We start from the raw sequence: 27,882 nt of genomic DNA on the forward strand, positions 1-27,882 counted from the left end.
ACTACCAAGAAGAACTCTGTTGCGATCAGTCCCTCCAGCTAGCATGTATTTTGTCTTAGACGCATTGATCCCAAGCCCAATCAGCCCTGCTTCGTGTTTCAGTCGGGTATACAAGTCGGCTACCGTCGCATGTGTTCTTCCGATTATGTCCACGTCGTCGGCGAAGCAGATAAACTGACTAGACTTGTTGAAAATCGTGCCCCGCATGTTGAAGCCCGCTCTCCGCATAACACCTTCCAGCGCCACGTTGAAGAGCAGACAGGAGAATCCATCGCCTTGCCGAAGTCCCCTGTGAGTCTCAAATGATTCCGACAGCTCACCTGAGATCCGCACACTGCACCGCACACCGTTCATCGTTGCCTGAATTAGTCTTGTCAGCTTTCGGGGAAAGCCGTGTTCATCCATGATCCTCCATAGCTGTCGTCGGTCGATTGTATCATATGCGGCCTTGAAGTCGACGAAGATGTGGTGTGTAGGGACCTGATACTCGCGGCACTTTTGGAGGATCTGCCGCAGTGTAAAAATCTGGTCCGTCGTCGAGCAACCGGGCATGAATCCGGCCTGATAACTTCCCACAAATCTACTTACTATTGGCGATATGCGGCGGAAGAGGATCTGAGACAAAATATTGTAGGCACCATTCAGGATTGTGATGGCACGATAGCTCCCACAATCCAACTTGTCGCCTTTTTTATAGATGGGGCAGATTACCCCGTCCTTCCACTCCTCCGGTAGCTGTTCTGTGTCCCAGATCCTGACTATCAACCGGTGCATACACTCTACAAGTTTTCTCGGACCTCCCTTGAAGAGCTCCGTGTGCGCATTGGCCATTTTGAAGCAAACGAGTATAAAATTTCGACAACAGTGTAGTCGTTTGATACATTATTACACCAGCACCTCACCCATATAAACGAGATATGTACATCTATTCTTCCTTCTCATTTTCAATGTCATCGCCACTAGAAATATCTACGCCTTTAAAAATTTCGTTCTCGTTCTCAGCTTCACGGAAATACTGAGATAATTCTTCGTCATCCTTCTGACACTTAGAAGTTGACGATCATCATCGCTCCAGGGATATTGAGGAATCGGAGTTTAACAGCAATGATCTTAGCAGATCTTCGTTTAAGTTGGCTCGAGATGGTTTCCTCGTGTGATTTAAACGGGTTTTCCTGATGATTTTATGGGTAGCTTCCAACGCCTCACCAGGAAGATCTCCAATGGGTAGGTCGAACACTGAAATAATGTTGGCACTGAGGATCGACAGCTTGTGTGCAGTCAAAGGCATGCAGTACCAGCTATAAAGAGCTGAGTAGAGTTACCTTGTTTCCAGCAATAATGCTTGGTATTTCGTAATATAAATTTACTGGATATAATTCTCATAATGTGAGATGATGAAATTTACATCTATACCAGTGATTACAGCGTTGTAAATAATCGAAGTGAAGTGCATTTAGCGAAAAACGCAGTATTCGTCTCTTCATTTTCACCGATATGTGATATGTGGGAAGATCTCTTTCTCTCTGAAGTTCAACGAGAATTATTTTTCGTCTCTCATTTAGAGCGAAAAATCAAAGTTTACTTTACCAACGTTATCCTGTTTAGACAGTGTCTAAACGAGTTGCATTTGGGCAGTGTCTGAATTGTACAAATATTAACCCATCTCATGTTCACTTCTGATGAAAACCAATGTTACCGTATGTTTTCGTGCAATGGTTTTCAGCTGTATTGAAGAGCTTGAGCTTGAGCTTGGGCTTGGATAGACTGTACAATTCGTAGTTGCTCTCCGTGATTGACCTGAACCAACCAAATTGCACAAAGAACACACAGAATGACGCTTGGGACTAGCAAATCATTCTCGTTGTGCAATTTTCGGTGATTCGAGCGAGTCACCAGGGGAAGGGAAGGAATGTTAGTATGATATTCGCCGCCCGAAGGCCAGAAGAGTCGCCTCTATAGCGTGGTTCACTAGCGAATATCATGGAAGGAATAGTTGTTTGTGGGAATGGTTAAGAAAAATCAGGATTCACTGCGGTAAGTGATGTGATTATGTAAATGCGAACAATTGACCTCTCGACAAAACAAAAATACGAAAATATCATGTGTTACAACATGTGGCAGAGATTATCTTTAGGAATCCTGAGTAGGAAACCAGTAAAATTGATACATTTTATATGATATATTATGTTAATATATTCTACTATTCATCGCATTTACTTTTCATCGAAATTCAACCGCTTTGGCGGAAATTCAATAGTGGGAAACCTGAGAAGGACCGAGAAAGCTCCTCCAAGGCCAACCGATCCGGCGATATGTTCCATCATTCATCAGACCTACTCTAAGCCTGATCACGAACATCACCTCACGGTGAAAACGAGATGAAGTGTATATAACCTTGCATACAAATCTTCTTGCCCTCACCGCGAAGCGACGCTCGTAACTCTAGTAACAATCCTCCCGGCGATATATTCTATTATTCAACGCGTGTACGCTTTTGCACCGATCCTATTGGTTCCAGAGGAGCCCTCCTGGTCCCCCCAGATCCCCCGCAGACATCCCTCGCCGTCGCGATTAGCAATCTAATTGCGATGTCGGATAGCCTTCCACGGGAAACCCGAGAATGCAATCGAGAGAACCTCTCCAAACGATTTCAGGGCATAATCTAGGAATCACACCTTCCGATTTTTTAAGTTTTTGATTTTTGAATTTATATTGTAGGATTTTAAAGTTTTGAATGTTTAATTCTTGAATTTTAAATGTTTGAATTTCACATGTTTTCGAATTTCATATTTTTGGCATTCAGATTGTAATTTTCAGACTGAGTTTATATTCTTGATAGATAATGTGACTGGCACCTCACTTGCTCTGAATGTTTTCAGCTGTGCTGAAGAAGTGAAAAACCATTAACGGCCTCAAGAAGTCACTGAAAACGAAACCATTTTTAATTTTTTTTGGCTAATCATAACTCGCCGAAAAATAAAACTCTGCATTGCGTTTTTTTCCCTGTGAATGAAAAAGGATGTTTTTTCTCTCAAATCGGCGAGCATTTCGATCTCTGATTCCACTATATCAAAGAAACCATATTGTTTGATGAAAACAGCAGTTTGAATATCATTTGTTGACGAATGCCACAATAGATCGATGATTCTAACTGGTGGGGAGGGGGGTATTATTTGTTGTGGGTATTTTCGAGGAGAAATCGATTCCTCTTTGGATGTTAATATTTTTTTTTCAGCTAAACCAAGTGAATTATAATCATTTTATTAAAAAGATAAAATATCTATGAGTTATATGCACACTAATTATTGACCAGAAAACTTGTTTCGATAGTTTACAAAATGCTTTGAAAACAGGCTAATGAAATCACAAATCTACATATAAACGGGTGCTCGGAAATCCACTTCAGAATCGTCGGTTGATGTTTGCTGAAACAGACACGGTTTGCTGAAGAACGTCGAACGACAATGAAGTGCCTTAATCAAGGCAGGTGGAGAAAAAGTTTAGATTGGGTTGTCACCGAGGACCCTTCTCAGGGCTGAAGGCAAATTAACTACAAACATTTAAGGACCCAACTTCTATAAGACCACCCTGATTCTGTTTCGTTGCAACACAAACAGTTAGAATTTGAACAAGATACATTCCTACATTGTTGAATCCTTAGAATAAAGTATATTTAACGTCAATTTCGTTCAAAAGAATTGTTTGTTTATTAATTGTGCTTAAATGTGATAATTTCAACTGTCCAGTTTCTATAAGACCATTTCAAAATTCATAAGTATTATCAATGAAAAACTCGAAACGATCGGCTGATCTACATGGCAATAATTGGCAACATTGCCATTTCGGCTAATAACTTGGAAAATTCGTGTTGGAATACTGTTTATCAAATGCTGCTGAACGGATTTCTCAATATTTTTCCATTTTACTGAAATTGCGACTCTGAGCTCTTCAATCGTGGTGTACCGTTTTCCCTCAGTGTAGATTCTGCGTACAAGGATCCCCCTAAGATTTTCAACAGATTCAAGCCGGCCAGCCCAAAAAATTAAATTTTTGGTCCTTAATCCATAGAGACGAATGAACTCTCAGAGTTTAAAGTCTCTTTAATTCAATACCTTCCTTCCTTCCTTAATCCATTACTTAGTTCCTCGCTGGTATGAATAGAAGCATTGTTTTGCTGGAATATGATTTTTTGTGACGATATCCACGCAAAAACGGTAGAGAAAGGATTCCAGAACATGTATGTAATCCTAAAAGCTATCTTGAGCTTTCCGGTTGCACCGAATCCCGCCCAAACCATGCACGAACCTTCACTGGAATTCCTGGTTTGAAAAATAATGTTTCTTCTTCCGTAAATCACACCAGTACCCGTTGAAACCATCAGAACCATCCTAATAGACCTTTTTTCGTCAGTGAGGATAACCTATACATTGAAGAACTTTTCGTTATGGTATATAGCAAAATATATTCTTTTTGAAACATTCTTTGTCACAGTATACCATGTCCCACTGTCGGTTCATCTGAGCTTTGGCAAAACTCAGACGTCTCCCGATGTGAGATGGTGTAAAATGAGGAGCTTTAACCTTTCAAATCCTCTTTATGTGAGGATTTTTTACCAAAACTTGACGAATTGTCACCCAAGTAACATTTAAATTGAAATATTGCTTTATTTGCATAAGCGATTTTGAGGTATTCGAACCTGAGCACTACTTGATGGGTTCGTCCTATCCAACGAGCAATTTCTCTGATACCAACATTTTATTGGTGCATTTCATCGATTTGTCTTTTTTCTCTCTCCGTGAGCACATTTCCCTTCGGCATTTTCCAGATTTATTGATCAAAACAACGGAAAATGTATCTGGTCTTATAGAAACTTGACACTTTTTTTTTCATTATTGATTTAATTAGGCTCAAGTGGATAAAGAGCCACCATCAAGCAATACATTTTAAAACTATTTGAATATATTATAACTACATAATTATTAACTTCTCTAATTTCTAATTAGCTAAAACTACAGTGCAATATAAAAAAAATACAATTTATTCCTTCGTTGCCTCGTCGGTATTATCCTTGTCTTGAACAGTGCCTGTGGTGGGTCGTAACAACTACATCGCCAGTTGATGTAGCAACGGTATCCTTTGGCAGTGAGTGCCTCCTTGTTATGTTAATAGCTCCTGTAATGATCTTATCTCAACGGGTACTAAGTTCTGCTTGTGTAATAGGAAAGGAAGGGAGAATGGACAGTGGGAGTAGGAGATGTGACCTAAATAATAACATTAGCGCTTCTTAGGAAGACATATATGGGGAACATAAAATTAGGGTCGCGAGTAGCTAAGATATTGCGAATTTGCCTGCGTGAGTGTACTCCTTGAGCCTCTAAATCGGCAACCAGTTTAATTCTTTCATTGCAAAATTCATTACATGACCAAACAACGTGCTCGATGTCATGATATCCTTGACCACAATTGCATAAATTGTTAGTAGCAAGACCTATGCGGAAGAGATGCGCATTTAGCGCGGAATGATTGGACATCAATCTGGACATAGTTCTAATAAAATTTCTGTCAAGATCTAACCCTTTAAACCAGGCCTTCGTTGAAACTTTGGGGATAATAGAGTATAGCCATCTCCCAAGCTCATCTCTGTTCCATTGGTTTTGCCAACTGGTGAGCGACTGCTGTCGGGAAATGGAGAAGAATTCCCGATACGCTATTTGTCTTTCAAAAACTGTGACCTGCATACAACCCATCTTTGCGAGTGTATCCGCTTTCTCATTACTAGGAATAGAGCAATGGGAAGGAATCCAAATGAAAGTGATTCGAATACTTTTATCAACAAGAGAATTCAATGCATTCCTAATTTCGATAAGAAAATATGATGCTTTCGTCTGTTGTTTCAAGGATTGAATGGCTTGTATACTGCTAAGACTATCCGAGAAAATAAAATAGTGATCAGGTGGTAAGGACTCAATGGTCTTAATTGCATGATATATTGCAGCCAGTTCGGCAACATACACTGAACAAGGGTCTTCAAGTTTATGAAAGCTAGTGTAATGTTCAATGAAGATACCAAAACCAGTGGATCCGTTGATTCTTGAACCATCAGTGAAAACATTCTTGAAGAATTGATATGGTTATATTTTGAAGCGAAAATATTAGGGATTAACGATGATCGAAGATGATCTGAAATGTCTCGAGTTTAAACTTGACACTTGAAAAATACAAAACCTTTGGCTTACGCTCAGCGCTTGCACACACATATGAGAATCATGCAGTGTATAGAAGTCACCAATACCAATACACTAGAATATAAGTATAAGCATTCATGACAAGGATCATGAGATAGGCCAAAGATTGCAGATAGCCAACAACAATCTAAGCAGCAGCGATAAGGACTCCGACGACGAAAGCGAGAATGGAGGAATCCTAAACAAACCGATGAAGATGAAAACTGGAGGAACACAAACAGAAGCGCAATACCACAACAACGGAGGAGACGGAGATAAGCATGTTGGCGTGGCAAGAGAAGAAAAGGTTGAACGTTGTAGCAAATCTGTAAATAAATTAGTCTTAGTCCTAATGTCGTAGAGTAGAGTACTCTTTAAATCCGAAAGCCCGGATCGGGTCAACAAAACAAACAAGTGCATTGTGCATTGGACGCCCGAAAAAAAAGTATAAAAATTGATTTTTGTCTACGGTTTAACGCACTGTGCGACGGTCTGTTTTACGCACACCTCCTCTACGCGTTCTGTCAGCCACAGATCTGATTTTCTGGTACTTTGCTCAAATTTCCTGTACAGCACCACGACTGATACTATATTTTGCAGCGGTTTTCCATTGTGATTGTCCTTACTTGTCCTTACTGTCTTTTACCACCATATTTCGAATGGGAATAAAAAAATGTTTACCAGTCATGATTTCTTCAAGTTCCAATACTCTTTTCAACGATAAACAACTGAAGCACAGCTCAAATCGAAAGTAAACCAATAACTAGGAGCGCGTTTTTTCCATGTCATACCTGTTTTAACCAAAAATCACCAAATTTGCATAAAACTCGAAAAATTGCATTTATTCAATGCTGTTCAATAACGGTCGATATGAACTACTATTCGAAAGGTTACCTTCTTCGTCATCCTCACATTTTTAATCATTTAAAAAAGTTTATGAATTCAGGTGATTTTTTTTCGTCGCGGGTCACTGTATGTCGGCAGTTAGCAGGAGTTTACAACGCCGGTAGGAAATTGATAGCTAGGCCAGATGGAGGTGAGGCGAACATAAAAATATGGTCGGCGAAAGAAAACAATTTTCTGGGCCGGGGGGCTCGAGCAATTCATCGTTTGGACTTGTTTCGAGGCTTCGGGAAACGTTCGCGAGGACGACAGGTAGCGGGGATTAAAAGCTTTATATGAGTGATTTCCAATTTCGTAAAACTGCATCAATGCGGAAAAAAAACTAAATGAAAATCGGTCGAACGAACGGTTTCCAATTACATAACCACGTAACCGAAGCCGGCGAGGTGAACATTAGCTTCCGATTCGTTCTTCAATGCACCTCTCTCCACCAGCGGCGAAACTATGCAGAAACATGGAACATAATATACCGGAAGGTGAGTGTGTGTGCTCCGGAGTACTCCGGAGGCCACGCTCTAAGTGAATTAAACGACGAAGCAGCACGCGGCGTAAGGCATTGCGATATTTTTCTTCTAAACTAATTAACAACCAAACAGTCTACCGGAACCACGACCCATCGGATAAAATGGTCTGCCGCAGAATAACGCCGATTATATCATTACGCTATGAAACCACTGAAGACCGCGTGTTGGTGGTGTACAACTACAAGAAACCCAAAGGTAGAAACTAACCGACAAACACTTACACACGCCTTTAAGTAAGGTAGACTCAAGTGGTTGAGACTAGACGCAAAACTTGCTTGAGAATACAACAACCTTCAGAGTTTCGGTGTATAATTGTTTTTGTTTTCGTTCCACGGAAGAGAGTGCAACTTCATGAGTTTTTAGAGTCACACTACTATGATGCCGCACATACGGTCGGTCATGATCTTTAGCTGCTGATGGATGGGTTCTAGGAAAAGGTTAAACTCAAAGTCAGGCAAACGGCATTAATTATGCCAGGTAATGATCTCGTTAAAGTGCAGGGAACTGTGCTTCTTTCAGCGTTAGTCAAAATAATTGCGACGAACCCAGTTTCAGTTCTCGAAGATTTGCTATCTAACCGATGCTCCTAACAAGAGCTAACGGATTGGACCGTTTTACCTTTTCCCGGTTGCAATTGCTTCCCCAAACATTTAAACGAAATCCACAAACCTATTCGACCATAATCGATTTGGCATAGATACCGACCGATCGGAATGATCGATTTATTTTTTATTTTTTTATGAACCCCATCAAACTCAATCGCTCATTCGTCCTCCTGTGAGGTTGTGGTAATTGGAAGCAACGGTTGTTGTTCGACTGTGGTGAAATTCAAATACCATTGATTATGCTTTCACTTTTTGCGCTTTTGCGCGCTCATGATTTTGCGGTAAAGCGAATCATTTATTTCGGTTTATCACCGGGGCTATTATTGATCCGGTTTTTTTGCATCTTCCGTTTATTTGTTGAAGAAGAAAAACGCGTACAGTGGATTTGTGAATAGAATTAAGACAGTGTTGCCGGTGTCATCTACGGCAGGAAATCCTAGTTATACCGTTACCGATTTTTTATTCATATAAATGTCTTGTGCTTTATTCCAACCAAACAATCGATCTTCCATGTTGCCGATTGCCGATTGTTATCATAGAAAATCTTTATAGCAACCAACTTCCAAGAATTCCTTCCTTGCAGTCAATGTTTCCATTATATTGGGTATAAGAATATGAGGCAATCCAATTTTGATGCTCTCTCCAGGAATGAATCGCTCTAACATAAAAAATAATTGCATCGTCCGGAATCAGTGGTAATTTGAAGGTGTTATATTATAGATAGCACATCTTCAGTGCAGCAATATTTTTCCTTCCAAAAATGCACGCGTAATCCCTCTTGATTGCTACCTTTTTCGAATCAACGAGTTTTCTCCCGAATCACTAGAAATTAGAAAATCTACACTCTTGGATCAATTAGTTCGAGGAAGCCGGCTTCTAAAACATCACTTTCTCTTGGGTTATTCTAGAATCCTCGAAAATATTACCGAAACAGAATTAAATAAAAATCGTCCCATGCAAAATTTATTTTTTGTTACCCTTAAACATTCACGTTTTCTTATCAAGCGCACGTTCATGGGTCCAATAGCAGAACTGTTCATTGATTGATCTTCTAATCGACCCTTTAAAATTATTACTTCTACCAAAACTCGTCATTATAATATCAGTTTATTTTCGAACACAATTCTCGTTCAAGATTCTTTAACCACTTGCAAATAACATGTTTCTCTGTTACATGGAATATATTTTTGATACACAAAATAGGATAGAATAAAGACAGCCCTAAATCGGACAATTCCTTCCTAAAGTTTTGCTCTCATACATTCTATTTTTATTTATGTAGATAGAAGAAGATATAGGATTGCGTTTTATCACATTAAAATCCATGTTCACTCATCTCCGCGCAAACATCAAATGAACTAACAACACTTGTCACTATGTAACATGTACAACATATGGGAATTGAATTTTCCGAATTTTCCCATTTAATACATCAATACTCTTACCGGTACTCGTAATAATTAATATTGAATATTTTTAATATGTTTTTATAGTTCTTGTTGTGTTGTTAAAAGATGAATAAACAAGTAATGAAATAATGGATATTAATTTTTTTTTATTCAGACCTCGAAAAACGTCCGAAAATCATGCCTCAAACACTAGAATACCCCCTTGGAGAAACTCACCAAAGTTCCGGCACGGCAAATAGCCATGCTTCACTTCCGCCCGCTTTCGCGTGGCATTTTCATCGTCAATTAATGCAGCTTATCATTGCCAAATCATAGTATGAAAACATGTTTACATGTTTACAAACAATTCGGAGAAAGCAGATAGCGATCATCTGCTGTTTTCCGCCGGTGAAAGCGATGACCACATTTGGCCACAAGTGCAAATTAATTACCCACCAAATGATACATCACATGCGATACGCGAAAAGCGGAGGTAAATTTTCAATCAAACAAAATCGGTGAATCGAAAAAATACCATCATAGCTGTTAACGCAGATTATGATTTAAAAAAAAAACAAATTGATAGCCAAAGATTATACAAAATGGCCAGGAATACTGAAGGCAGCTGCTCCTTGTGTGCAAAGGCCAATAAAATATCTGTTTTAAGCAGCACTAGACACCTGATTATAACATTTTTTCTTGCGAAATCCAAATTGTGCTTTCGAAGGCAGATTCCTTTGGTCGAGTCACCGAAGGACCATTTTTTCCAACAATTTCCTGATGCTCGAAAGTATACTAATCGATGGAGTTATGGTCAGACGTTAGTCTGCCAGACTTTTGGACGACTATTACTATGACCTGTCTCCATCCAGGCGATACAATAAAGACTGTACCTATTAGAATCCGTACACACTCAAATTGCTTTATTATTATATTATTTACTTTTGACCCGTTAGGTAAAATTAATTGAAATTTTGCGTAGATATAGTTTAATGTATTAGGCTGTCAAAAAGTCCTGCGGTATTTTTTTGGAATTTTCATTTGTTCATAAAATTAGTTACAATCATCTGTTTTAAGTCAAATATGCGCCGTTTTGTTCGATGACTTGTTCCCAACGAGATGCCAACTTCATAATACCCCTGTTATAGGAGCTCGCTTCCTTATTGGCAAAAAACTCGGATAGCCAATTTTCACAGACCTCTTTTGTGGCTAACTTCTGACTACCTAGCTCGTTCGCCATGGACAAAAACAGGTGGCAGTCACTTGGTGCAAGGTCCGGACTATACGGCGGATGCAAAAGAACCTCCCATCCGAGCTCCCGGAGCTTCTGGCGCGTCACCAAAGAAGTGTGTGGCCTGGCGTTGTCCTGATGGAAGACAATGCGGTCTCTGTTTATCAAAGATGGCTTCTTCAAATGGTTAATAACGGTTTGATGACTTATCCCCAGCTCTTGGCCGATGCTACGGCTGTTACTATGCCGGTCTTTCTCGGCTAATTCAGCGATTTTGTCGCAATTTTCAACGACAGGCCTTTCGGAGCGTGGCGCATCTTCGACGACCTCTACACCAGAACGAAAACGTTGAAACCATCATTGTGCGGTGGAAATGGAAACTGTATCGGGTCCATAAACTGCACAAATTTTATTGGCAGCTTGAGATGCATTTTTGCCTTTGTCATAGTAGTACTGTAAAATATGTCGGATTTTCTCTTTATTTTGCTCCATATTTGCGACACTATAACTCACGAACGACTTAACCAAACAAAACACTGTCAAGAACTATATTATAGCGCGCAAAAATACCCTTCCAACAAGCTATAGTATGACTCCAATGTACTGGAAAAACGGTAATGAAGATGGTAGAGTTTCGAGCGACATAGCATGCGCTGCCATAACTATTCCTCAAATAGTGACGTCAGTCGTTGTGTTTATCTTTGATTGCTCACCGCATCCATGTGAAAGTGCTATTTTCAGGAAGTAGTTTATCAATTAAAAACGTAAACTGTATTAGTGTTTCCGCTGAATATAAGGCTAATGTGATAGCGTGCAGTGAACATTTGTGAAATCACGTCGGAAAAAAACGGATAATAGTGATATTTCCATGTGCCATTTTCACTCCCCCACGTTCATAGAAACAAACGAATTTTCATCATTTTTACGTTATGAAGTGGATGTATCGAAGGCTCTCAGTGTCGGTGTGTATGATGTGAGATAATAATCGCCAATTATTCAAAATTTCGCCGAAAATGTTACTGCTTTAGAGAACTAAGCATACGACAGCTCTCTAGACCTTTTTACCATATAAATAATCGAAATAAGCCACGATACAATTGTTATTTGTTAAAAAACCAACAGTTGAATAATTTCATGAGAATTTTGGCTTAAATTATCATGCAACCGTGAGTACTTTCAACATTGTTTTGTATCTTCCATATAAATTTCATATTGAATGCAAATAATTACGACACGATATTTTGCTTGCCAATACAGATATACTTCGCCTACTGCTCCACCTCTATATGTACCTCATTGGTATGACTCGATACAATGAATACAACTAGAACTACGCGCTTACGACACCTCGCGGAAATATCGCAGGACTTTTTTGACAGCCTAATATATGCCATGAAACTAACTATCGAACAATTGAAAAATCTCAACCCCTATCCCAACGGAAATACTCACTTCTGATTGGTCGAAATTGACGACACATGCGGCGAGTCCCTAACAGAGACATCAAAACCAAGCTGCCTGGGGGAAATCGGAATTGAAAATACACGAAAGTAGGGGGAGCTTTTGTTCCCATCAAAATGTGTTCCCTAACAGAGATATCAAAACCAAACTGTCTGGGGGAAATCGTCTTTGCGAAAACATGAAAGTAGGGGGAGCTTTTGCTCCCACCGAAATGTGTTCCCTAACAGAGACATCAAAACCATGCTTCCTGGGGGAAATCGGCATTGCAAATACATTTTTCATTTTATTTTAATTCAACATATCAACAGGTATACAGAACCCTAATTACGCTTACGTACTAATTATAATCATAAACCTATTAGCTAATAGGAGTGTTTGCTATTGGAGTGATGTATCGCATGAAGGAGGGGGAACTTTTGTTCCTACCGAAATGTGTTCCCTAACAGAGACATCAAAACCAAATCATTATTAAAAAGTTTAAAGATGTAATTCTTCAAACATATCCAAGATCAACAGATGGCCTAACGGAATCCTACGTCAACTATGCGGTCGGCCCGATTTACGGTTTCTCCAACACAGACTTCAAAACCAAGGAGCCTGGGGAAATCGGCATTGCAAATACATGCGAGCGGCGAGAACTTTTGTACTCCCTTGCCTTTGTTTAAATCGGAATATGCTTCCCTAACACGTACTTCTAAACTGAGGAACCTGGAAAAATCGTCATTACAGATACTAGAGGCGAATGAGCTTTCAAGTTTAAAGTTCTGAATCATATTTCGGACAACATCAATCATATTTCGGACACTTTGTTCTAATATCTTGAAATGCTTAATGCACTGATGATATAACTATAAAATTAATATCACAATTGCTTCTTCAGAGTGATCCCTTGGTTTCACTATCCTTTCATAATTCTAACTACGTTAGAATTATAACATAATCGGCAAAAATCTGACAACAGTACTCATTATCGTTTGTGTTTGATGTTTGCTTAGCGTGAGCACGTAGAATTTACCCGTTCATAACTATTCAAATTTCTCCCGTGTTTCATCAGTTTTCATCATCGTTAACAGTTTACTGTGATTGCTTGGTAAGTGTTTCGCAGTTGACTATAAAATATAATCAAATGTAATGTAATTTTCGTCCAAAAAATTACAAAATAAAGTGTCCGAAATTTGAATTGAATTCAATCTGTGACTTGATTTAGTGTCCGAAGTTTGATTCTTATTCGCTTCATTTGAAAAGCATTTTATTCGATGATTTTTTTATGTTTTCAATTTCTTTTAACTGCCCCTTAGTCTATCGAGCAAAAAAATAATCATATGATAGGCGAGGGTACTCACAATATCTGATTCCAACTCAGCTGCAGTTCAATTGTGCGGCTCACGACGTATCATTGCATTGCAGCGCTTTAACGAGTCGACAAGGCGGGATGTTGACCTATAATCTCAATAAAAGCAAACCCGTGCTCTCCTTCAAATGCGGCAGTGGAAGCAGACCTCACGAGTAGTGGGAGCACCGAACATCAATTTCAAATGTATTGATGAAAATACTGGGATCTTCTATTTTCAGAAAAGGCTCTAGAACACTTATATCTACACTGAACACTCTTTCATCACTCTTTTTGATGCAAATTTTCTTAACACTTTTTCACAAATCAACCGAAGGTGATCATTTGATTCGGTTTATCCAAAATGAATGAATTTTGGTTCTTACGAACTCCTGGATGCAAGAGGTAAAACCGAAGCAGAGAAAACCTGCTTTCAGGTGAATCAAATCACTGTGCTTAAGCAGCATCGATCGCTTTGGATTAATCCATCAGCTTAGTACTGAGCTACTGGCGATGCTGTTGTTGTTGTATGCGAACGGAAAGGTCGTTGATATTCAGTTGCTTGCTTGCTGCGCTTACTCGCGCTGACAAGATCGATCTTCTAGTCTGGGGCTTAGGTATCTTGTTGTTGTTGCTGCTGCTGTTATTACTTAATATCACGTTTCATTTTTAGCAACACTTCGCTACAGTTCACTGTGTGTGTATGTATAGGTGCTGCACTCTTCGACTATCTTAGCACAAAAGAACACGATTTTTACTTCTCCACGATGACACTATGCGGGGCGGGAATTCCATTACAAAGATCACTTCTTCGCCAAATCACAGAGAATGCGCTTTCCAACAGAAATGCGAGGTCACTAAAGAATCTTCAAGAAGTCAATCTCGACCCGTAATCCTGCACACAAAAACACCTGAGAAAACGCACCACCGACGAGCCGAAGACGTGAACGCTTGCGAGGCCTTAAACCATAGAACTGCTGCCTGCTGCTGGAAGTGGAGTGACTGACTGGGACTGGTTTTTTTCGGCTTCCTCTTGCTCGTTTGGCAGTCTGCAGTAAGTCCGCCGCTACATGCTTCACCCATACAACGACAGCTGTGTGCACAACGCATGTGGAACCAACCATTCACCATTTCGACAGAAGCGACTCGCGACTCGACCACTACCACCACTGCCGCAGCACACGCACGCATTTGGAGTTTCGGTCGCGATCATATTGCAGTTACGATTATGGGGGCGATGATGACGATGGCTGCATCGCACAAGTGCACTACTCACTTTGTGCGATGCATTTCCCGTACGCATACGCCTCCGATGCTGGCTGGCGGCGATGTTTTGTTGCTCACTTTCCGACAGGGGAAGCGATCGTCTCATGCCTTATGCTGCATCATCGGCTAGACTCGTTGATGTGTTTGTGTGTGCACTAGAAGAGGATTAGGGAAAACAAAAATCGGATTAGCTAAGCCGAAAGGGTGCCTTCTCTCGCTATGTTTTGATTCTCTCGGATTTTCGTTTTTGCTAAAATGGTACGGTTCGGGTCTAGTGGGAAATGACTAGAGAACACGATGCAGCGAGAAGATATGCTAATTAGCTAGTTAAAAGTGAGTGGAATTATTGTGCCACACTTAATTGGATAAAGGGTGTGTCACATCAAATTGCATCACGGAAAAAACGCTGTAGAAATTCGGCCAGTAGACCGATCCATTTGAAAATTTTAGACAGTAAAATAAAAACTATTAAACAACTTTTGGCATTTTCTTTTTATCCATACTTCGAGCCCAAGCCCGTATGCTCGCACCTTCCTCTTTACCCCGTCCATAAGGTTCTGTACAACGTCAGGTTGTAGTTTTTTTTGAACAGAAATCCATTTTCTCTTGAAGTCCGCCTCCGATTTGACAACTTTTGGGTTCTTCCGGAGGGCCTGCTTCATAATCGCCCAATATTTCTATATTGGGCGAAGCTCCGGCGCGTTGGGCGGGTTCATTTCCTTTGACACGAAGGTTACCCCGTTGGCTTCGTACCACTCCAACACGTCCTTTGAATAGTGGCAAGAAGCGAGATCCGGCCAGAAGATGGTCGGGCCCTCATGCTTCTTCAATAGTGGTAGTAAGCGCTTCTGTAGGCACTCCTTAAGGTAAACCTGCCCGTTTACCGTGCCGGTCATCACGAAGGGGGCGCTCCGCTTTCCGCAAGAGCAGATCGCTTGCCACACCATGTACTTTTTGGCAAACTTGGACAGTTTCTGCTTGCGAATCTCCTCCGGAACGCTGAATTTGTCCTCTGCGGAGAAGAACAACAGGCCCGGCAGCTGACGAAAGTCCGCTTTGACGTAGGTTTCGTCGTCCATTACCAGGCAATGCGGCTTCGTCAGCATTTCGGTGTACAGCTTCCGGGCTCGCGTCTTCCACACCATGTTTTGCCTTTCGTCGCGGTTAGGAGCCTTCTGAACCTTGTATGTACGCAGGCCCTCCCGCTGCTTGGTCCGCTGGACGAATTAACTTGACAAATTCAGCTTATTGGTGACATCCCGGACCGAACTTTTCGGATCACGTCTAAACTGCTTAACTACGCGCTTGTGATCTTTTTCACTGACGGAGCATCCATTTTTGCCGTTCTTCACCTTCCGGTCGATGGTTAGGTTCTCGAAGTATCGTTTTAGTACTCTGCTGACCGTGGATTGGACGATTCCCAGCATCTTACCGATGTCCTGATGTGACAACTCCGGATTTTCGAAATGAGTGCACAGGATTAATTCACGACGCTCTTTTTCGTTCGACGACATTTTTCCAAATTTACGAAAAATTGACAGTGAAGCATGGCCAACGTGATCTATACACTCTTATCTGATTTTAAAACGAAAGCTGAAGATATAATTCCTAAAAATTAAATTTCTACAGCGTTTTTTCCGTGATGCAATTTGATGTGACACACCCTTTAGAAGAAGAGTTTCAAAATTTACGGTCCACGGAATGAATACGATTAACGGTTAGTTTTTTGCACGAAACGCTCGAGAATTATGAATGAAACCTTGCGCATACGGCCGTGAGGTGTCATGTTCTGGATTGTGGAGAGAAATCCACGTTCAATGGCCTGTAGAAATCAAAGGTAAAATTTAAATTCAAGAAAGCATGCTTCCGTAATATTATAATTAACTTGGAAATGTCCAGAGCATATTATAATTTTTACGTAGTTCTGATTCGATTTTTTTTTGTTTGGAACGCAGGAACACTTTTATAACCACCATCTACTACTAAATCATATTTTAGTTCTGATTCTAGACAGTTTAACACTTGTCTCTATTGAATAATTTCTGTAAACTAATTACTGCCCTTACAGCAGCGGCACTTCATTGAGATCGATGCAAAAAAAAAATGATATTAGGTTATGTCCAATACACGACCGCATTGTTGACGTAGAACTACGCTGTTATTTTATATATGTTTATAACTACGGATATTATTTTATAATGCTGTGAAATTTTAAAAATAACTGTTTAGTAGAATGGTTTGATCGCCCTGAAATGTTTTTTTTTTATTGTAAAATCAATTATCGATAATTGATTGATGATTGATTATCGCCCTCGCAGAACAATACACTAGCCCTATCGTATGTCGCAATTTGTTTCATGTCAATGCATTGAAAATTTACCTCGAACGCTATTCCGGTGGCCTTTTTCGCAATTGACATAGACTCGGCTACAGTAGAATATATACTTGTTGCACCAGTACCATTATTCCACATCTTATAACTACATCAATAAATCTTTGGCACTGTATAGAAACAACAACAATGACAAAATTTGCAAGTATCAAATATCGTGCTACCTGTTATTTAGTTTTGCCTCAGTGGAATCGAACCTCTAGGCATCGTTCGTACAACGTAAATCAAGTGCCAAATAAGCGTTTGCCATAGCATGCATACAGAGCCATACATTGGTGGCTCAATGCTACTAGAAATATAAACACTTCTCATCATTTTGCGCTATTCTCAAGAAACTGTCCTCGAAAAAAGTTGCATTACTTTCTCATGCTCAATATAAGCGCAGTTGTCATCCTTAGTGGAGAAAGTTTTACTACTGGCAAGCGGAACCAAATCACATACAACATTCCAGAATGACGTTTACTTTCATCGTGACTAAATGAACGAAATAATTTCTTTCTGTTAATCTCAACAGCCTAGAAAAGAGCATTGCTTCATTATGATCAAGATTAGCGCAAATGCAATCCTAGTTGAAGGCAGTTTTGCGACTGGCACGCGAACCCAAATAACTTATAACATTCATGGTATCAAGATACTTGATATTCCCCAAATAATGTTTTGGCGCATAACCTTAACGCCTGCTTCGCCATAGCGTCAGTTCAATGCATTGATGCAATGTCAAAGGCACCAACGAAGCCTTTATGATGACGGAAAACAAACAATGTTAACTGCTTGGAAAAAGACTGAATATTTGCCTCAGTAGAGATTCATTACTAATATCCTAGCGCAAATATTTGCCTCCCGCTATCTCCTCTCCTTGTTTAAATTTATCATTACGGCTGCATAATTTACACTACCAGATGATACAAATGGGGTTTCAGCGTAGCGAAGAGGCACTATTTTTACGTACGGGTTATGAAGCACGTACGTTCGCACACAAATATCCATATATCGATGGCTTGAAGCATCTAAATATACACACACCTATCTCCGTTTTGCGCTCTTCTCAACAGAAGCCCTTTCTATTAATATTGCCTGTCTAGATTAGCTAAGCTACCATGCGTCATGCGTCATTGTCTATCACATTCTAGACATACTGGCGGTGTTGCTATTTATGTCAGAGAATCAGTTCAATTCAATATTCGCCTCAACGAAGTTATTGATGGAAACTGGTTTTTGGGCATTACAGTTGAACGTGGCATGAAGATGGGTAACTATGGTGTTTTGTATCACTCTCCAAGCTCAAGTGACCAACGTTTTGTTGAAATTTTAGAAAATTGGCTAGAAATGTTCCTTGATTCCAGCATATTAAATATATTGGCTGGTGATTTCAATATCAATTGGCGAGATAACCATAATTCAAACCATTTAAAGCGTTTAGCAGATTTTTTCAATTTAAAACAAACAGTAAATGATTTTACGCGTATTTCCAGCCACAGTGAAACTTTAATTGATAATGTTTATTCCAACTTTGATACAGTTTGCTCTGTCACTGATGCAAATTTAAAAATAACCGATCATGAGACCTTAGTTATTAATGTAGTAGATAATTTCGTTAATAACGATGATTTTGTGAAATTAAAGTGCTGGAGGAAATATTCGAAACATGCCGTCTCGAATCTTGTGTTGAGAAGCTTGGATTTTCCATTCGGGACGAGTAATTTAGATGAATCAGCAGCTGTTCTAACTGATGTCTTGAAAACGTGTACCAATCGATTAGTTACGCAAAAGTTTGTATGTGCGAAAAACTCGAACAGCTGGTACAATTTGGATCTTTTGCGTCTCAAACGTAAGAGAGACAGGTGGTACAATAAATTTCGTAGAACTAATAATGAAAATCATTGGAATATGTACACGAACGCGCGCAATAGATATTCACAATCTGTTAAGAAAACTCGTTGTGAATATATTCAGAGGAAGATTGATCAGTATCAAAGCAACAGCAAAGAGTTATGGAAAATTTTGAAATCCCTTTTGAAACCTAATAATAGCAAACCGCGATCCATAACTTTTAATGGCACACTTGAACAGTCTGAACAGATAATAGCTTCTAAATTTAACGATTATTTTGTCAATAGTGTTTCATTGATCAATCAATCTATTGAATTGGTCGATGAACCTGATGAAATAAAACAGCCGATTAATAGTAATTGTAGTTTTGAAAGTTTTCAACCAATTACATTAAATGAACTTAGAACTATTTGCTTTTCTTTAGGAAAAACGGCTGGAGTAGATAGTGTTAATGCTAGAGTTATTCAAGATTGCTTTCATGTTATTGACTACATCTTGCTGGACCTTATCAATAAATCTTTACTAACTGGGCATGTACCTCAGGTGTGGAAAGAATCCCTGATAGTTCCTATTGAAAAGGTTGCTGGAACGATTAATGCCGAAGAGTTTCGTCCCATCAACATGTTGCACACATTAGAGAAAATATTGGAATTAGTTGTTAAAGGCCAGCTGTTGGAATATTTAAATCATAACACTTACTAATACCAGAACAATCGGGATATCGGGAAGGTCATTCCTGTGAAACCGTATTGAACTTGGTGTTAGCAAAATGGAAAGATAATTTAGAATGTAAAGAGACCATCATTGCTGTTTTCTTGGATCTAAAACGCGCTTTCGAGACAATTTCTAGGCCCTTCTTGTTGAACACGATTAAGCGCTTTGGAATTACGAGTACTGCATATAAATGGTTTGAAAGTTATTTGTATGACAGAACTCAACGGACTATTTTTAAGGATTTCATTTCCAGCCCCGTAGGGAATAATCTTGAAGTACCTCAGGGAAGTGTATTAGGGCCCATTTTATTTATTATGTACATTAATGACATGCGACGAGTTTTACGATTTTGTGATATCAATCTTTTTGCAGATGATACTGTATTATTCATTGCAGCTAATGATTTAAACCAGGTCGCGTCACATTTAAATGGAGATTTGCATTCTTTAAGTAGATGGTTGAAGTATAAGCAATTAAAATTGAACATAAGTAAAACGAAATACATGGTAATCTCGCGAAATCGTTCAAATGAAAACGTCTCTATTCTTATTGATGATGAGACTATTGATCGCGTTCGGGAAATTAAATATCTTGGCGTGATTATTGATGACAAACTCAAGTTCAACACTCACATTGACAATGTCATCATGAAAATTGCCAAGAAGTATGGAATCTTATGCCGATTGAAAAACGATTTAACTATATGCAGCAAAATACAGCTATACAAATCAATCATCTCTCCTCATTTAGACTTTTGCTCTTCCATTTTATTTCTGGCCAATGAAACACAAATATCGAGATTACAGCGTTTGCAAAATAAAATAATGCGGTTGATACTAAAATGTAACAGATTCACTTCCTCATCTTTAATGTTGGACGCTCTGCAATGGTTATCCGTGAAGCAAAGGATTGTTTATTTAACTATGGTGTTCATTTTCAAAGTAGTTAAAGGTTAGCTGCCTCGATATTTGTGTGATCGAGTTGAAAGAAGAAGTGACTTTCACAGTTATAACACAAGAAACGCGAATGAATTGAGAACACCCAATTTCTTGACATGTGTTTCACAAAATTCGTTGTATTTCAAAGGTATAAATGTGTTCAACTCGATGCCAAGACATATTAAACGTGCAACAACACGTACAGAATTTAAGAGGCACTGTATTTCACACGTGAAAGCTGTGTTTCATTAACAGCCGACCGATATATTTTTAAATTTTATGACGAAGATTGTTACTGACGAAGTTTTATACAAACGGATAATTTAATGTGGGATTTTTTTTTGCAGTTTGTTTTTAATATTTTCAATTAACCTGACGAAGTTTTTTTTTTGAACGGATTATATTTTGCAAACTTAATTTTTTAAATTATCTTTTTTTTAATTTGTATTTATGTCCTCTCTATTATGTCCGTCATGATCCTGGTGATGATGGACTATTTTTATTTTTATTTTGTTGTTTTATATTATATTAGTTAAAAAAAAAGTAGTCTACATAAGTTTGAGCGTCGCGCGCGTAACACAGATATAAAGGATATTAAATTGAAAGTTTTCTAAGTGCCGGTCTAGAATTTTTTCGTTAAGGAAATTTTCTCGATTTCTCTGGATGAGGATATTCATAGTCAATCCAATACAAGGATGGCGGTTGGTCTTGTGCTCTGGTGGACCACTCGGCTGCAAGGGCCTCGTCGGGACCGTATCGGCTCTGTTGCGGACTTGACCGAGTATTGGCTTGTCATTTGACATTGCAATTTTTTTGAACTTATATCTGTAAATAAAATCAGGTCGTTTTTTTTGTTTGCCTAACTGATTTCAATGCTGAAAAAAATTACCAAATTATCTTTTAGATAACTCGTCTTGCTCAAATCTCTGTAGGGGAAGGGGGCGGGACCATCATCATCATCATCATCATCAAACCAAATCACAGGCAGAATTCCAGAACAATTATTTTCTTGGTGAGCCGACGATAGCCCAGCTTGATGATTCCCCACACAATTGTGTAGCTCAAAACATTAATGCAATGGCGTCAGTTTGATGCAATGATTGCAATGTCAGAGACATCAGCGAGTGTGTAACTTGGTCGCGTCCACAGCTCTGTCCAGAACGAAGACATGTGATGGCGCAATTGCTTCGTATCAAGAACGATGCTGAACGTTTGCCTTTCGTTTCCTCCAACGGTGTTGTCCAGTCGGTGTCCTCACGAAGAATGAACGTTTGCCTCAGCGAGATCCACTGTTTATACTCTTGGAAAATATTCCCCTTCTTTCTTTTTCTTTTCCTCTGTTCATGGAGACTTTAAATCTTACGATTTCCCCTTCGTTGCTCGTCGATAAGTTGGTCGTTATTAACAGCTCTGTTCGGGAAAGCACACAAATGGACAGAACAAATGTGTGGGTAAATGAGGTTGCTTCCAATTATCATCAATTTAGACCATATACAGACTATGGGATAGTGATGCATATCAAACAAATCTTAGAAAATTTCCGATTCGATTGGTATGCAAATCGTTAAAATTCGTTCACAGCAAAAATAGTTATTAACGTTTACTTTATTTCATAAAAACGTGACCTGTTTTCTGATTTGGCACCCTTAATGAAGGACGTAGTTCTACGTCAAAAATTAGATAATTATTTTACGTCAATGCAAAAAAATAATCCTTGTACACAATTTTTGAAGTTCTTAAAACAACCTTCCGATTTGGGATGCGTTCATTATTCATTGAACAATTAATCATCATAGACGAAGTAGAAATTTTTCATCCAAACAAAAATATCTCTGTATTAACCCTTTTACGCCCAAGGGAAATATTTTTCTCTTCTAGAAAAATCGTTATCGATTATTCAATTATTATCGAATCGAGTTTTTTTTTTGCTTAATGTCAAAATAACACGTATGTCCAAGGCAGCAAATATGTTTCTGAACGAATAAAAAAAAGAACTGTCTCCGCCCAGAGAGGTATCTGAGCAGAGTTCCGTAGTGATAAAGAGTAGAGATCCTGTCTACAGCACCAAAATTGTCTCCGCCCATAGAGGTTTCTGAGCAGAGTTCTAGTAGTAGAGTATCGAAGAGATCGAATATAGACAAAGCAGGTTCGCTCTATACTGATCGAACGTTTATTGCAACTGACTCTGTTCCTATATATATTTTTTTAAAATTTGTATTTATTCAATGTTTCATGTTTATAACAATTTATGTTGATTTTACATTTTAATTGATTCACTGCATCGTTTTCATCTTAGATGAGGCTTTTACACTTAGGTGTTTGTTTCAATTTTACTAGTTTTAATGTGCATTTCGAATTCCCTCGAATTTCTGTTTTACTTGTCTAAAAACCTTAACCTAAAACCTATTCTAACCCTAACCTATTAATTGCATCATGATTTAAATTTTGGCATTTGATAAGAAATTTATATTTAATATTTGCTAATTGTTCTACTATTGTTTTGATTTGTGCTATTTCGTGAGTTTATCTATTGCTCGCAAGTCTAGGTAAATTGTAAATTTGTCTAAGAAACTTGTTTTGAATAATTTGTAGTTTTCTAATGTGGGTAGCTGTGCATTCATCCCATACCGGAGAGACTCTGTTCTTAACATTTCATGCCCTATTTATTTCATTGGTCCCATAGTTCTCTGAATGGTGTAATTGTTGTTTGGGTTGCGTTTGGAATATTCGTTATAAACAATTCCTCATTGTATAGCGGGTCCGTTTCCATGCGTATCGCTGGTTATTGTTTGTAATTGTTTATACGTTGTTTTGTCATGTTGTTGTTTTGTGTATTATGTGTGGTGAAACAAATAATGTTGTATCAGGTTTTGTGTCTGGTGAAAAAAGTAAGTCGCGTAAAGTATTATTTTGTATACAATGTACTTTTTGATCCCTTTTTCAGGTGTGGATCCAGGATATGCGTTGCTGCTGCGGCTGCTTTTGATTATGTGTAGTGTTTTTAGTGCTAAGTGTTTTTTGTAGTAATATTTTGTTTTGTGAATAAGGTGTTTTGTATGAATGGATTTTGTGTTTCTGTAAAACATAGTCCGGTCTGACTTAATAATAAATGTGTTATGTGTAATGTCCACTTGTGCTTCACAAGTAAACGAAATTGTTTCGTTGAATACCATAACTAACTATTTATTTTACTTTTTCGATAATTTTATTATGTTTATTTGTATTACAAAGCCATAAATAAAATACCGATATAATAAACCTAACTATTAGTTTATTTACTTCTATGGTCCATAGGGAAAAATATTTCCCATGAAATTATAGGAAACTTATACACCCTGCTTTGTTTTTCTGGTGATATTCTCTTACTTTACACCCACAATTGCTAAAATATTGTGTTGTATTGGCATATTTAGTCTTGGACATCTTATGTTCCTGGTAAGGGTTAAAATGACCTACAGGAACGTTGGGAAAAGATTGAGTCAGTTCACAAAATCTTTGAATAACAGAAAATTTTTCTTATTTTTTCCCGACATTTCTGTCCACTACACCTACACACACCAAGGTAAAGAATTGTTCGTAAAATATACCAAAACTTAAGGGTTCAATTTTTTAAATAATGTACATAATATAATATATAATATACTAGCTGTACCCTGCCACGCTTTGCTGTGGCACATTGTGCTTGCATGGTTGAGTTGAATTTATCATTTTTTATGTTGTAACAACAATCCTAGATGTGTTTGATTGTTTTGTATATTGTGTCATAGTTTGAGCTCAATCGGTTCCGTATTTTTCGAGTTTTAAACGCGCACACAAACGAACAGAACATTTTTATATATATAGAGATAGAGATAGATGAGGGAGATCGATGAATTTTAAATCACTTCGAAACACAATTTCAGTTCATGATTTTGTCAAACACGTGGAAAAAAAATGTTTTCTTCGCATAAAACACATATTCATTACTGAATAGTCGATTTTCATTAGAAGCTCAATTTCAGAAACGCACTCTGGTCATATATAAAATCATTTTTCTTCCAATTTTCCAATTTTTTATGCCGTAACAACACTCCTTGAAGTGGATTGTATAATGTGTCCAACTTTGAGCTCAATCGGTTCCGTACTTTTCGTTTTTGACGCGTACACAAACGAACAGAACATTTTTACATATATATATATATATATATATATATATATATATATATATATATATATATATATATATATATATATATATATATATATATATATATATATATATATATATATATATATATATATATATATATATATATATATATATATATATATATATATATATATATATATATATGTAAGTAAGGAAAGATGTTATCTTTTGCGTTCATTGTATGTACAAAAAATGCATTTTATGTGTAACTAGCTGATCCGGAAAACTTCGTACCGCACAAAATTTATTTTTCGTTATCACATCCACGCAGTGGCGTAGCGTGACCGGGTAACACCCGGGGTGTGTGTCTTGAGTGTTACCCCTCCATTTAATCTTGTTATCAAGCCTTTGTTTTTATGTTGTATTGAAAAGTCAAATTTACTGATCCAAGAGGTTTTTCAAGGTTAATTATAAATAATAAAACGGGTGATTTTTCAAGCGTTTGGTTTTCAATTAACATATTAAGTACCGAAAAAAATTTCGAGGGGTTGTATCCGAGACACGACCGCTTAGGACGCAGGACTACGCAATCTTTTGTTTTTAAATTTGTTGGTTTATCATTTCGGATATTATTTGCAGATGCGTCGAAATTTCACAAATAACTTTTTAGTAAAATGTTCCGGGACCCTGAAAAGGTTTAATGTTTTGCTTGGTTTTCTGGAATCATTTCGAGAAGCATCGATTCTTTCTTGCCTTTGCGAGATCAATAAAATAATTGGTCATATGTTGCAATTTTTTTTCCTCATATCAATGCACGCATTGCACTGAGTATTTAATGAGAGGCATCTTCCGTGCATCGCCATTCAACAAACATCAAACACACGTCTAACAGATGCACACAGTTGCAGCGATAAATCGCGAGAATGGCCGTTTATGAAAAATCGTTTCTCGACTCTCGGTCAAAACCGTCAACAAAGCTAGGAGCTCGTTGCATCAGAACAGAGCCGCTGCGCACGAGAGCAAATACGAATGGCAACTAAAAGTATCGAAGGTGTGCTATTCACATGTGTGAAATATTCGCATCAATTTAAACCGTATACAGACTATGGGATTGTAATGTATAGTATATCAAACAAATCTAAGAAAATATCCGATTCGATTGGTATGCAAATCATTAAAATCCGTTCGCGGCAAAAATAGTTATTACCGTTAACTTTATTTCATAAAACCGTGGCCTGTTTTCTGATTTGGTACCCTTAATGTAAGACGTAGTCCTACGTCAAAACAATTCAAAAAACTCAACTAAACAACGCCTCGAGAAATACCATTTGGAAAGCCTTGCTGCCGTCCGGTCGCTAACTGGATGATTGAAAAATCGTTGATGACTTACTTTTAATTGAGAGTTGTGTTCTTCGGTGGAAAACTGGAGTTGAAAATTTGTTTCGATGTTATTGCTTTTGCCTCCGCCGCCACCACACAATAGTTTCGGTTCGGATTTTCTGTTGCCGTTTTGCGTCTTCTGAGATGTTTCGTTCTGCGTTGGTGATATAATTTTGCTAAGAGATACTGAAAAAATACTTGGATATTAAAGAAGATCAGCATTCAGTTGTAGTGCAGCAAGCAATCAACAATGCTTACAATTAATTTGATAATGATTAAAACTACTCCTCACTTAGTGAAAGCATTTATCTATCGGCCCTTGTCATCACTATCAAATATTTATATTAAAGAGTTTCACTATTTAATTTCTTGAATGTTTGTTCTCGCCGGCAATAATTTCGTAGTTGTAGGTTAGCAATGCGGTTGTGTCTTGGACATCTCGCTTTTTTATTGATTTCTTCTGTGGCCCACGACATCATGAATAATACGTGTTTGTGGCCCCTATGATAAAAAGGTTGAGTACCGCTGATATAAATAGAATAAGATATAGGAGTGCGTTTTATCAAATTAAAATCCATTTCCATATTCGAACAAAGATCAAATTCGTTAGCGCAACCATCAAATGGATTAACAACGCTTGTCACTATGTAATTGTAGAACATATGCGAATTGAATGTTCCGAATTTACCCATTTTCCTTCAGAGTTTTCCGAAAATTTTCAATTGTCATGCTTGATTGGAATATGTTTGGTTGTAATATGTGCATTATTTTTACGAGACCCCCTCTCTATTCCAGTGGAAAGAGGGGTGTCATACCATCATAGAAACATTTCTCGAACCCAAAAACCCTCACATCCCAAATTAGGCTCCATTTGCTTGGTGAGCTCTTGAGTTATGCAGAAAATTGTTTTTCATTTTTATGACAGCATTAGATGGAAGTAAAAATATTCCTGATCTCAATTCGTACTTTTTTGGTGTGAAAATCGACATCTTCAACGCTCTTCAAACATGTGCTGTTGTATAAAACTTTTTTTTATTGGGAATTGAGAGTAATTTCACAATAAACTTTTCAAAACAATGTTTTCGATACAGTAGACAGCAGTCGCATCAAACCATAATACTATCCTGATAAGATCGCGTGCTACGCCTCATCTCTGTCCGAGTGTATGTAGATTAGTGGTAACGCACAAAATATGCCACAACGCACTCGCTGCTGCTGCAGGGATCGTCGATCTCGACTCGGGGTCAACTGATAACAGAAACGGCGCGCCGCCAATAGTGCCGATACGTGTAAGTAGAAGAACACACGCTGCGGCTTGGAACTAAACTGTGTAGGTAATGGGATTTTTCTTGCTGCCGCAATGATGTGCGGCGTTTAGATGCCAAGAACGGTACTGTCTGTGGGTACTGTGTTGGCTTCAGTCGATGAACCTGAATCCGCGGTTGTGTGGGGTAATTGAGTTTGAAATCGGCGGCCCTTTTCTGTATGTGAATCTTCTGGCAAGAGACCAGAAAAGAGCTTTTCAAACAGAACAACTTAATTCAATAAACGATCGTTTTTGTTTTGT

At 38.3% G+C, this 27,882-nt stretch overlaps 1 protein-coding gene across 2 annotated transcripts in view; it reads right to left on the reverse strand.

Moving 5' to 3' along the window:
• Positions 1 to 14,928, reverse strand: part of LOC129764307 (sodium-dependent transporter bedraggled) — a 289,063-nt gene extending 274,135 nt beyond the window's left edge. Inside the window, exon 1 of one of the 2 annotated variants that reach the window (XM_055763266.1) lies at positions 13,680 to 14,928. The gene's annotated coding sequence lies outside the window, so the exon portion shown is untranslated. The remainder of the gene's footprint in view (positions 1 to 13,679) is intronic. The other variant, XM_055763267.1, reaches the window with a different exon arrangement.
• Between the last annotated feature and the right edge of the window lie 12,954 nt (positions 14,929 to 27,882).

Source organism: Toxorhynchites rutilus, chromosome 2 (genome assembly GCF_029784135.1).
Source record: "Toxorhynchites rutilus septentrionalis strain SRP chromosome 2, ASM2978413v1, whole genome shotgun sequence".
Taxonomy (NCBI): domain Eukaryota; kingdom Metazoa; phylum Arthropoda; class Insecta; order Diptera; family Culicidae; genus Toxorhynchites; species Toxorhynchites rutilus.